The following is a 13197-nucleotide window of genomic DNA, read 5'->3' as shown; positions in this document are numbered from 1 at the left end:
ATAGGATAAAAGAACCACTGATAATTACAGACAACAGTGGAAGACTAGGCCTGGGATGTGAAGTAAAAGGAATATGAGATGACAAGAGAAGAAAAAAGATGGTGAGAAATATGCCGATGTGTATTCCCCACTTATATGAAACATTTAGTCTTAGAGGATACATGTACTCAAGAGCTAAGTAAAATTCTAAACAGGGATTAAGATGGAAGAAGCTTTTGTTGAACTATTCATCTAGATGATAAATGAAGATATCCGAAGGGAAGGGTTGTTGGTTTATCTATGCCCACCAAATTTTGAATTGAAAAACTTGAGTGTCATCCAAATACCTGCTATCTTGGATACTTTCTCAATGTAATTACAACTCCCAATCACTAATGCCCAAAAGCATTGTGATGATCTCTTATGTATATGCCTTTTATTATCATTATTTCAATAAAAAATAAGAGCATGCATTTTATTCATTTCTTCTATTCAATCCACTTTTCCATCAAAACATCTCGCCAATACTTCCTATTTCATTTAATTTCAGGTCCTTAAATGAATATGACGATAATCATGATAACAGTTAGGGATTTAATTTTGAAAATTCAATTAATGTTAATGAACTTGACACTGAAGAGGACTTTGAATAATACACTTTACCTCTAGATTTAATGAGATTAATTGAATAGGAGGATAAATTTATTGAGCCTCATCAAGAAGTTACCAAGATGATCAATTTAGAAGATAATGAGAACAAAAAAGAAGTCAAAGTCAATACCTCACTCCTAATGGTTGATAAACAACGATTAGAGAATCTATTTTGAGAATCTGTAGATGTGTTCGCTTAGTCTTATCAAGATATGTTTAGGCTCAGCATTGAGATAGTGAAACATAGGTTACCCCTGAAGCCTGAATGTAAGCTAGTTCAACAAAAATTGAGAAGAATGAAACCTGAAATATTGTTGAAGATTACAAAAGAGGTAAAAATGTAGTTTAATGTGAGTTTTTATACAAGTGGCTACATATCCTGAATGGGTGGCCAACATAATACCTATTCCCAAGAAAAACAAAAAGGTACAAATGTGTATGGGCTATTATGATCTAAACAAGGCTAGCCTAAAGGATAACTTCTTCTTGCCTCATATTGGTACATTGGTGGATAATACGACCCGACATGTGATTTTCTCTTTTATGGATAGATTTTTAGGTTATAATCAAATAAAGATAGCTCATGATGATATAGAAAAGACTACCATTGTAATTATGTAAGGAATCTTTTGTTATAAGGTTATGCCTTTTGGAATGAAAAATGCTAGAACAACTTATCAAAGGGCTATGGTGACACTCTTCCATGATATGATGCATAAAGAGATTAAGGTGTACATAGATGACATGATCACAAAATCTCAAAAGGGAAATGACCATGTAGCTAACCTCAAAAAATTGTTTAAGAGGTTAAACAAATTTCAACTTAAGTTAAATCCATTCAAATGAACATTCGAAGACAAGTCAGGGAAATCGCTAGGTTTTATGGTTAGTGAAAGGGGAATTGAAGTTGACCCAGACAAGATACGAGTCATTTAGAACTTTTCCTTCCAAGTACACCAAAGGAAGTCCAAAGTTTTTTAGGTAGATTAGACTACATTTCTTGATTCATCTCTTAACTTGCCTCCAAATGCAATCCTATCTTTAAACTCTTCTGAAAGAACAATCCTGGTGAATGGAATGGAGAATGTCAAAACGCTTTTGATAAGGTTAAGCAATACCTGTCAAGTCCTTCAATATTAGTACCACCCATTCAAAAAAGACCATTAATTCTATATATAATCGTTCATGAAAAATCGATGCAATGTGTGCTAGGGCAACATGATGGATATAGCAAAAAGGAAAAGGCTACTTGAGCAAAAAATTTATAGAGCATGAGTATAAGTATTCATCGTTGGAGAAAATGTGTTGCGTTTTTTGCTTAGACAACTAAAAAACTCAGGTAGTATATGTTTTACCACATTACTTGGCTTATGGCTAAACTTGATCCAATCAAGTACATCTTTGAGAGGCCATCATTTTTAGAAAGAATCGTACGATGGCAAGTAATGATATAGTATATGTAAGCCAAAAGGCTATCAAATGAAGTGCCATTGCCAAATTCCTTGCGAACCATGCCACTGAAAGCTATGAACCTATGAAACTTAATTTTTCAAATAAAGAATTAATGGCCATCTCAGGATTAAATGAGGAAAATGATTATGGAAAGTCATGGAGAATGTATTTTGGTGGGGTCACCAATGCCATAGGGTATGGAATTGAAGCAATTCTAATATCTCCAAAAGGGCATTATTAACCCGTTATAGCAAGATTGAACTTCAATTACACTAATAATATGATTGACTATGAGGCCTGTGTTTATGGGATTGTAAGCTGTTTTAGACAGAAAAATTAAAATATTAAAGGTGTTTAGGGATTCAGTTTTGGTTATCTATCAATTGAATGGTGAATAGGAAACAAAAAACTCAAAACTTATCCCATATCATAAATACATTTTGGGGGAGTGCAAATAATTCAAGATAATCCAATTTGAATATTTGCCTCGATAAGAGAATTAGATTACAGATGCATTAGCCGTTTTGGCTGTAATGATACAAATTAGGAATAACGCTGAAATACAGCCTGTCAAGTTAGATGCCAAGTATATACCAATACATTGCACTAACATGGAGAAGGAAAGATATGGAAATCCTTGGTATTATGATATTTTATGATACCTAAAGTGTCAACAATACTCAGATCAGGAAATTGAGAATGATAAGAGAGTCTTAAAAAGATTAGGTATGGGATTCTTCTTAGATGGTGAGGTTTTGTATAAGAGAAATAGAGAACATATGTTATTGTGCTGTGTAAATGTCTTTGAGGTAAAGAAAATTATTGAAGAGGTACATGACAATGTATATGGAGCACATGTAAATCAACACATGATTGCAAGATAGATTGTGAGAACCGAATACTAGTAGTTAACAATAGAGAGCAATTACATTGATTATGCTCGAAAGTGTCACAAATACCAAATTTATGTTGACAAAATTCACACTCATCCCACACGTTACATGTTTTGGCACTACTTTGGCCATTTTCTATGTGGAGAATGGATGTTATTGGTCCCATTACTCTAAAAGCATCAAATAAAAATAGATTCATTTTTGTGATGATTGATTATTTATGGGTCGAAGCAGCTTTTTTTACAAATGTAACTCGATCAGTAGTCTACAAGTTTATCAAGAGAGAAAAAATATGTAATATGGGCTCTCAAAGAGGATCATTTCAGATAATGCAAAGAATTTAAATAATAAGATGATGCAAAATATATGTGCTTAGTTCAAGATTAAACACCATAATTCAACTCCATATTGCCCAAAAATGAATAAGGCAGTAAAAGCTGCAAATAAAAATGTTAAAAAGATTCTAGAAAAGATGACTAAAACGTATAAAAATTGGCATAAAAAATTACCTTTTATTTTGTATGCCTATTAAATGTCAACACGCACCTCTACTGAGGCAACTCTATTCTCTTTTGTTTATAGGATGGAGGGTGTATTGCCAGTGGAAGTAGAAATCACATCCTTGAGAGTCTTAAAAGAAATGGGATTAAGAGAAACTGAATGGATTCAAGAGCGCTATGAGCAATTAAACTTCATTGAAGAGAAGAGATTAGTAGTGTTTTGTCATGGTTAACTATACCAAAGAAGGATGATAAGAGCTCATGACAAAAAGGTCCAACCTTATCGATTTTAAAAAGGAGAATTGGTGTTGAAAAGAATCCTCTGGAGTCCACATGATGATAGAAAAAATGGACTCCAAATTGGAAAAGATCGCATATTGTGAAAAGGGCCCTTTTAGGAGGAGTTTAATTTTATCAAAGATAAATGGAGATAAGCTTCTTAATCCCATAAATTTTGATGTCATGAAGAAATACTTTGCTTTAAAAAAAATAATAAAGGAAAAGGAGAGTTTAAGTTAAAAACTAGAAATGGTGGCTTGAACTAAAATGAGGTTTATCTAAGTAGAAAACCTATAAAGGCAACTTCGATAAGGAGGATACGACATTATTTATGAGGTGCATCAAAGCCAATATCAGTGAATTTTTTAGGAGCTTTAAAGTGCTGAGAACATTTTACGATTGAATTTTTTAAGATATCCAAGATATGTTGTCATGATTATCTGATTATTTATCTTAGGGCATTATTATCTCAAATAGCCATCTTTATATGCCTTTTTTAAGTCCTGTTGCCATCATTTGTAATCTACTTCTCCTTCAAATAAATGATATTCATTTCATTCTATCTGTGTCTCACTTTCAATCTTTGCCTTTTTCTTTCTTTTTAGATGCTTTGCCATCAATAAGAGAAATATATAATCTGCATCTTATATTTTGAAATTAGGACAATGAATAATAAATAAATAATGTCATGAGAGATTGTGCATTACTTTGGGAGAGTTTAAAGGGATGGAAGCAAAAGATGAAACCTTCAAAGTTTGGTAAAGGTATTGGTTTTGAAAATTCCCTTAAAAGAAAAGATGAATGCCTATTTTGATTAACAAAAAATGGATTTGATTTTCTTTACGAGAAGCATGTAGAGTTTGGAATGCAAAAGAAAGAGTCTAGAAAACTTTAATAACACAATCAAAATTTTCATGCATTTACATTTTAGATAGGACATGAATTGGCATCATTCGCATTGTCGTTACTACATACTAAGTTTTGATCTCAATTTAATCTAGATCATTTTATTTTTTTGATTCGCGGTTCAATCTCGGTCGTTTAGTTTTGATCTTAGCTCAATTTAGATTGTTTTACTTTTCTGACTTGCGATTCGATTTTAATCACTCAAATTTTGATCTTGGCTCAATCCATATCATTTTATTTGTCTGGCTTACAGTTCGATCCTAGTCGCTTATTTTTTATCTCGGCTCAATCAATATCATTTAATTTTTTTGACTTGCAATTTGATTCCGATCATTTAGTTTTGATCTTAGCTCAGTCTATATCATTTTATTTTTCCTGGATTGTGGTTTGATCCCGATCGCTCAGTTTTGATTTCGGTTTGGTCCAGAACAATTCTTTTTTTTTGTCTCGCAGTTTGATCTCGGTCTTTCATTTTTGACCTTGGCTTGATTCAGGTCATTTTATTTTTTTGATTCGTGGTTTAATCCCAGTCAATCATCCTTAGTCATGTTTCAGTTCAAATTATTTAATTTTTTTATCTGCAGCTCAGTCTTGATCATCTTCACTTCTATACTTTGGTATACCTCAATTAATTTTGACTTTAACACAATACAGTCATTTTTGCATTTTAATTTGACTTCAGTGTTTGGGCTTAGACATAATGGCTGTCTATGTCTTTGTATCATTCATATTTCACAAAAATATGCAAAGAAGGGCAACTGTAAACACCCGTTTTTGTCCGAGGTGCATTCAAATTTTATTTTGTTTATTGTATTGTTATATTATTCTTGTTATTATTGTTATCATTATTATTTTGTTTATTTTTAATTTTATTTTTTTTCTTTCCTTTTGTTAACGAGGAAACTGAGGGATAATAAAAAGGAAAGGAAATCAAACCAATTTCTTAAAATCAGGTGACAAATTTGCATAAAACCAAATCAAAGGGATTTAGGCCTAAAATCTAATCAAATCAAACAGAATCAAATTCCAAGATTCAAGCCTAGAATAAATCTATCTAAACCCTAAAATTTCTACTAAAACAGGATATAAATTGAACACAAAAACACAAGGGAAGAAAGAGAGGGAGGTTGCCATGAAAAATAGTTTTGACAGTTCTGAGCTTTTATGAAAATTGTTATAGGCTTTTACGATTCAAGAATTAGATCTTTGGTAAAAAAAAAAATTGTTTTTGGGTTTTTAGGAAATCTGAAAAAAAATTTGGGATTTGGGTTTGAAGGTTTGAATTTTTCGATTGAATTTTTCAAGAGGATTTGAAGTTTCCAACCAAGTTCTGGTGACATTTTCTAGAAACTAATGGATTGCTTAATTTTTAGTGACTGAATCTAGGAATTTTAAAGAAAGGTGAGAGAGAAATTCATCTTAGAGAGAGAGGGCTAAAAAATAATAAATTCTACCAAACTATTGAAGAATTTCATAAATCAATTTTTAAAAGAATAATAATAACTATTATCAATAAAATATTTTATTTTGATCTTATCAAACTATTAAAGGATTTAAATCTTAAATTAAATCTTATCAAACTATTGAAAGATTTAATGTATTTTCAAAGAAAATAATTTTATGATAAAATCTCACCAAACTATTAGGAGATCTATATTAAAGTAAATCTTACAAACTATTAGAAGATTTTACCAACTATTTTCTTGAATAAAAATATTAATGAATCTGACAATGAAACCTTTTCAAGGTGAAATACTAGTCTCTATAAATACTCTTAAGATGTGAGAATTGTTTTAAAATTACTACCAAACTATTAGAGTAATTTTAGGATCAATTCTTAATATTTAATATTTTGATAAATCATAAATACGGTTAAGGCTTGGATAATCTGAAATTAAACTAGTATCATTCTTTAGATAAGTACTGTGAGGGTATTATAACCTTCCTCATGCATTTTTGTACTCCTGAACTTAAAACATGATTTCGTAAATTAGAATTTACTATTTAAAAAACTTAAGTCAATCTTAGGATTCTTCTTTAAATAGGACAGATTCGATTAGATTGTCAATCACATCTTAAAAAAGGATTGGTAGTAACTTCTTTAATCTATGTCTAACGATAAGTTTACGGATCTATACGTTATGACGATATTAATTTAAATGTTATGTTATTCTTAAATATTTAATGTTGTCATAGTAATATTTTCCTTTTATAATTTTATAAACTTGTTTTTTTATTAATATATATTTTGTGTATATATATATATTATATCAATAAGTATGATAAAATACATCTTATAAAAAATTATATTAATATATAATATTTAATTTATAATATTAATTGACCTTTCAAAACCAAATGACAATATTCACCAGTAATATCATCTATACGATAATAGTCTATGTTTCTTAATATCAATTCTAATCTTTATAAATCTATTGAACTAAAAACTTTTATCAATTGAAATGAAATATTTTATTATTAGCGTTCGTATAATTACAATAATTAAATAATATTATTGACATAATAAATATAGGTTAATAACATTTATAATTATGCTTTATTAAATTAATTCAAATGCATGGTACAAACTTGAATACAAAATTAGTCCAAAAAAAATAAAATTTCTTTTATTTTTATTTTGGAAATAAAAAATTTAAATTTTGAAAAATGAAAAAATAAAAACAAATCCTAAATAAAAAGTAAAAAATAATAATTAAAAAAAAAAAGGACAAGGAACGAGAGAAATGGAAGAGAGAAAAGAGAAGGAAGCTTGTTGTAGATCTGGTTGGCTAGAGCCAAATTTGGCTTGACTCGGACCAAGTGGATCGGCGGTTAGGCGCCGTCCCCCTCCCGTTCCCCTTCCTATCATTTTTTTCTCTTTCTTTACTCCTTTTACTTTTCCCAACCAAATTTCCCGTTTTTTAATTTTCATCTTCCATTTTTTTATTTTTGAATGTTTTTGTTTTATATTTTTTAATTTTTTTATTTCAAAAATAAAAATAATAAAATTGTTTTATTTTGAAACTTTTTAGTTCTCATCTTTATGTGGCACTGGTGAGTTATCTAATTTGGCATTTCCTTAAAATAACTTGTTGTATTATCGGCCAAGAAAGTCATGTCAGTTTTTGACTTCAATGGAATTAGTCTATAAAGTAATTTGTCTTACCAAACACAAATTTAATTATCTAATTTTGAGTTTTTATGCTTTATATTATATACTAAGTTTCAAGTCCACATTTCATTGCAAAAGTAAAATAAAATTATATATTTATAATTTAATTGTAAAAATAAAATAAAATTATGTATTAATAATTTAAATATTGAATAATATATATAAAAAAATTATGTAACCATTTATATTTTGAATATCCTTTTACCACCCTCAATCATACACTACTACTTTATCTTGGCAATAAATTTGCACATAATAAACAGCAAGGCAGACTTATTTCAAGCATTGCATAATAAGCAGAACATCTATGTCCCTACAAATTATTAATCAGTACTTGGCGACGACCGGTGGAGCATCCATCTTGCTCTATGGAAGCAAAAAAGTATAACTTAAAAGAGACACCCATTCTGCTTATCATAGTATAATCCTCTAGTAGGAAAAGATAGATCATATTTCTCCACTGCTGCATTTGTCTTCTCAACCAATAAAGCTGGAGTCTCAAAATCCATGTTATATCAATAAGTTGGAACGAACACCACCAAACTTCCCTGAAAACACCAAGATAATAACAACTTAAAATCTCAAAAGTTCCTTTATCCCTTCTTTGATGATTTATACAACAAAATCAATTAGTCAGTCACCAATTAGAAAGTTAAAACAAAATTGCACTACAAAAATTGGGCATTACTTTGCAATCAAGGTTGACTTTGAATAGTAGTCATATCAGAGAGTTTAACTTTTTAACGGGAATCAAATACATTTTTTCCCTTCTCTTTTGCAAAATGTTGTTTCCCAAAATATAAAAACCACCATTTAAATCACATTTCATTTGTAGCTGAATTTATTTCATCTATAGTCAAGTTGATTTAACCCTATAAGAAAATACAAACCTCAAAGTTCACCTAATTTCCCCAAAAAATTTTGATTAAACAAACATACAAGCTTCAGACAAAGTCATCTCGAATATCTTCACTCTCTTCTAACACGACGATCATGATTGTTTGTCTAGATGATAAAACATTTTCTGGATGATCATCCTTGCAATATGTAGTAAAAGTCTTCCTTTCAGTCCATGACAATTAAAAAACACACACATTAGCTACGTCAATAAGCCAGTAGGGGTTGTAAAAACCAAATCCTGTTAGGAAGTTATCTGGTGCATTGTTCGCAAATGCTACATAACCCAAAACTCCACACAACATGTGGAGCATGGTGGTGACCGAGATCGCAACTAAGGTCGCCTTTTTCATGGCTTCGTTTTCTGGCGGACTTGATTTTATTGTGTCCTGATAATCAAATAAATCTGTTCAATAGTAGTATTTTTTCTTGGAAAGAAAGCAATAGATACTGGATAATTGGCAGGGGTCATTACTCATTACTTATCACCTAAAAAATTGCTAGAAATGGAGAGACCTGCTTGTATCTCAACGATGACAACAGAGAAAACATAAGAGAAGGCATCCGAGGGCTCTGAAGCAATTCCAAATCTTCTGCGTGCTGGTCACATCCACTCCCGCCGTTGTCCCTGTTAGGCTTGTCCTAGCATGAGTCCCTTTTGCAAGATAGAAAAGAGTTAATACATCGTGGTAAATTCAAGGCAGCAGCTGTACGTTAATTAAGGTACGAAAAAATTTTGCATTATCGTTTTCGTCTGCAACTTTGGCTATGGAGAGACCGAGGCCTATGGAAGTGTATGCAAAAGACGTAATCGCAGCAACCACGGAGAGCCCCGAAAGCTCATTAAAGTATGCCAAAGACGATCACAAACATGCTATGCCAAAGATGATCACAAACATGCTATTTTTAACATGGCAGCTTGCATCATGGCCGTGCTTGTGAAAGCAACCTGATCTTTTTATTGCCCTAGTTAATCAAAGGACACAAAACCAGGAGGGTATATTCCATAAAAATCATCTTTGGCATAAATAAATCAAAATCAAAAGCCTAAAAAACAGATGTACAGAAAGCCTTACGCCATACTAATAGCTGAAGTGATTGAATATCCAATTGTTGTTCCTACAAGATTCACCTATTGAGCTATTCCACAAAACTTGTTATTGATTCCTCCTGTTAAAAAAAAGGAGAAATTATTAGTGTTGGGATTCCATGTTGAAGGAAGTAGTTTTTTCACCCAACTATGCTAGCCTGATATGATAAGTATCTGGAAAAATTTGTTGAAGTGAATGTGAGTTGAGGATTTAAACACTTTTGTCACAAGACAATCAGTTGTTGTACACAACCAAGAAAAGAGTAAAAAAGGGCAAAAATAATAAAATAATAGATTCCCTAGTCACCTAAATTACAGCATCCGTGTAACAGATACATCTTCTTTAGGAGACAGGGTCCCTGCTACAATCAGCTAGTAAAGTAGATGCGAACCAACTGATGAGAGAGAAGAGTAAGAGGGCAATGGAACCAGCAATCCAGCCTCACTGGACAATGGCCCACCAAAGAGATAAAACCCCTGAACCAATAACTGCTGTTGTGGTATGTGCACTTGTAGTCACCCATGTTCCTGCACAAACCAAAACCATCCACTGATTCAATTCAACCATGCCAAAATGAAAAGCAAGATTTAAAACTTACAAAACCTCTTTTACAGAAACTAAGAGTAGAATAAGTTATACTCGTTCTGTTTGAGCTACCATCAACATGATCACGAGCAACAGTAGACAAACCTTTTTCCATTTCCATGGTGTCTGACATTAAGGTACTCACCCCCTGCTTATATCTATCTATTTCTCTCCCAAATTATTGATATAATGTCTTTAGACTATGTATTTAAAATATATTAGATTTATGTTTTGGGTGTGTGAGATTCAATTTGAAACATTCACGCACCAACCCAACCATAAGACATACATGCATATAATTATAGATGCATTATTCTATGGTCAAGATACAAGTTACCAGTTTGGCGTTCTTCCACTATGCATGGACCACAAGGTCGCAATATCGCTAATAGTATACTTTCAGTTTCATGTCTTACAAATTTTTTTATGTAATCATGAACTGTCCTTATAATCATTGATTAATGTAGTTTATTTTTACAATTTTCAAAGGAATTAGAGGGTGTGGAATAAAACATGGCTTTAGACAGATTCCTAATATCCAATATCCATTCTCACAAAAAAAAAAACCAGGTTACACAAATTTCCCAATTGAACATACATAGTTTTGGAATTCTAAATTCCACTAAAGAATGGTTAGACAACAAATCATAGAAATAACATTCTAAAAACTTAGTGAAACTTTCATAGAATCAAATTATAAATACAAGTTTGAAATTTTCATAGAAACATGAAGTTTTTTTAAAAAAAAAACAAAATAACATATGCAATTGCCTCTTGAATTCGACAAAAAACTTCTCTCTTTGTAGCTTCCTCTTTCCTCTTATAAAGCTTAACTAAAATCTATCAACAATTTTCAAAAAATAAATAAATCAACAATATAAAAAAAAAATGTAATATTTCCAAATATTTACCTTTCCAAATCACGTCCTGCTATCTTTATCAGTTTTGTTACACTATTATGCTTCATTGGCACGGCCACATGCGGCGACAACCACTCAATTCCTTAGAACCCACCATCTCTCTCTCTATATTATATATATCCATTCACCGCTAAAAGAAAACCTTAATTTTTTTAATGGAAAAAGGTAATAGCAATTTCGATTAAAAATTGAACGGTTCAATAACGAAATCTCTAGCGTTGAAAGAATAACCAAAAACAAAACAATTCTTCGATCGAGTAACCAAAATAGTGAAATTCCTCAGGGTTAAAAATTCACAGCTTTTTGCAAATGCCTATCATCATATTAAACTTCCTTACAATACTTGACGTGGAGTTGAATGCTAACCAAAAGCTTCACTTAACTGGCATAACATTTCACAATTTATTAGACTGTGAATTATTGTTATAATAGTAAACACCACATTTAGTACCTAAGTGCCTAAGAATAAGTAGGAAAGCAAGAAAGTGAGAACATTGAAACTGAAAAGCTTTCATTATCAATAACTCAAAATGAAATTTTCATAAAAAGAACCAACAGATCGTAATGTCCTAATTAATGAATTGAAAGCAAGAATAATTAAACAATGAGCTTCAAAACACACTATTTAAGAAGCAATTTAATCAAAACCTCTTTTTTAGAGTAAGTTCCTTTACTTGTAAAGATCACACAGACACATTAAATCTTTAACTAACTCTTAAAAAAAGAAAATTAAAAAAAAATTTATCTGAATACCAACAATCACGTAATTTGCAAAGAAAAAAAAAAAAACAAAAATCAAAGCTTGACATTTACAGAGACATACATATATATAAAGGACTGAAAAAATTTTAAAAAATACACATCAAATCAAAATTTAATAATCCCGTGAACAGTGCAAACTCATCACTCCTAAAAATAACTTACTACAGTCCCTAACAAAAAAACCCAAATCAACAAAAATGAAATTAAGATAAAAAATAAACTCACAAAATGCAGGTCACAACAAAACATCAAAACTGCATTTTAGAAACCACGCAAAAAAAACTAGCTCTTAAAAAATTCAAAAAGAAAAGGAAAACTTAGATAGAAAGGGACTTCAAGTGCAAAGAGGAAGAGAAAAAAAAAACACCTTAAAGAGGAGCCTCTGAGTGGTTTCATTGGGATCCATAGAACATTCTTTATGCATTGCTATCCATCATCATATCTTTCAACATCTTGGCTTCACCTGCAATTCCAGGCTTCAACACCCCACCTCCACAATGCTAAAATCATCCAGCTTCACTCAGCATTTATCCCTGAGAGCCTTGCTTTCTACCCCAATGGAGATGGCCCATACACTAGCATTGTTGATTGTCAGATTTGAAAAAGAAAAGCAATGTACAATGGAAGAAGACAAAGAGAAAAAGAGAGAGAGAGAGAGAGGATCAGCTGGAGGCAGAGAAAACAAAGTAAATCAATTTTTCATGATCCAAATTAACTTTCATTTTTTTCAAATGACTTTAAAAACGTGGATAGAAAATTGAAAGAGGGGACTACTTTTATTAGTAGTTATAGATATGACAAAAGTGATTTAGTTAGGGGCTAAAATTATTAATCTGTAACAATATATAAAAGTAGTCCTCTTTATCTATTGGAGGGACGGATTGACAATGTCCAAAAAATAATTTGAGGGGTATTTTTAGATAGAAGAAGAGTTTAAAAAAGAGACGAGGAAGAAGAGATTTCTTTTCTTAAATCCTCCTTTTGCATCCTTCACCCCTCTATTTCTTTTTTCTTTTCCCTTTCCTTTTTTCAAAATTTAGGTTTTTGGGATTTATTTATTTATGTAATCTTTTAGGTAAAAAAGTAGGCAAAAATCAAAATCCAATT

General features: G+C 31.1%; 1 long non-coding RNA gene across 2 annotated transcripts; it reads right to left on the bottom strand.

The window, feature by feature from the left end:
- Positions 1–8022: 8022 nt before the first annotated feature.
- On the bottom strand, positions 8023–12949 carry LOC111316366 (uncharacterized). 2 transcript variants are annotated; one of them, XR_016333379.1, is made up of 5 exons: positions 12458–12949; positions 10130–10350; positions 9809–9902; positions 9249–9698; positions 8023–9121 (listed from the first exon to the last, which is right to left on the bottom strand). It is a non-coding gene; the product is annotated as an uncharacterized LOC111316366 (long non-coding RNA). The 2 variants fall into 2 exon arrangements; XR_016333378.1 differs by having other exon boundaries at positions 9249–9902.
- Between the last annotated feature and the right edge of the window lie 248 nt (positions 12950–13197).

Source organism: Durio zibethinus, chromosome 24 (assembly GCF_047325235.1).
Source record: "Durio zibethinus cultivar Kanyao isolate XHJ-2024 chromosome 24, ASM4732523v1, whole genome shotgun sequence".
Lineage (NCBI taxonomy): Eukaryota > Viridiplantae > Streptophyta > Magnoliopsida > Malvales > Malvaceae > Durio > Durio zibethinus.
Note: the sequence above shows the minus strand (reverse complement) of the source record. Positions and strands in the feature narration are given on the sequence as shown.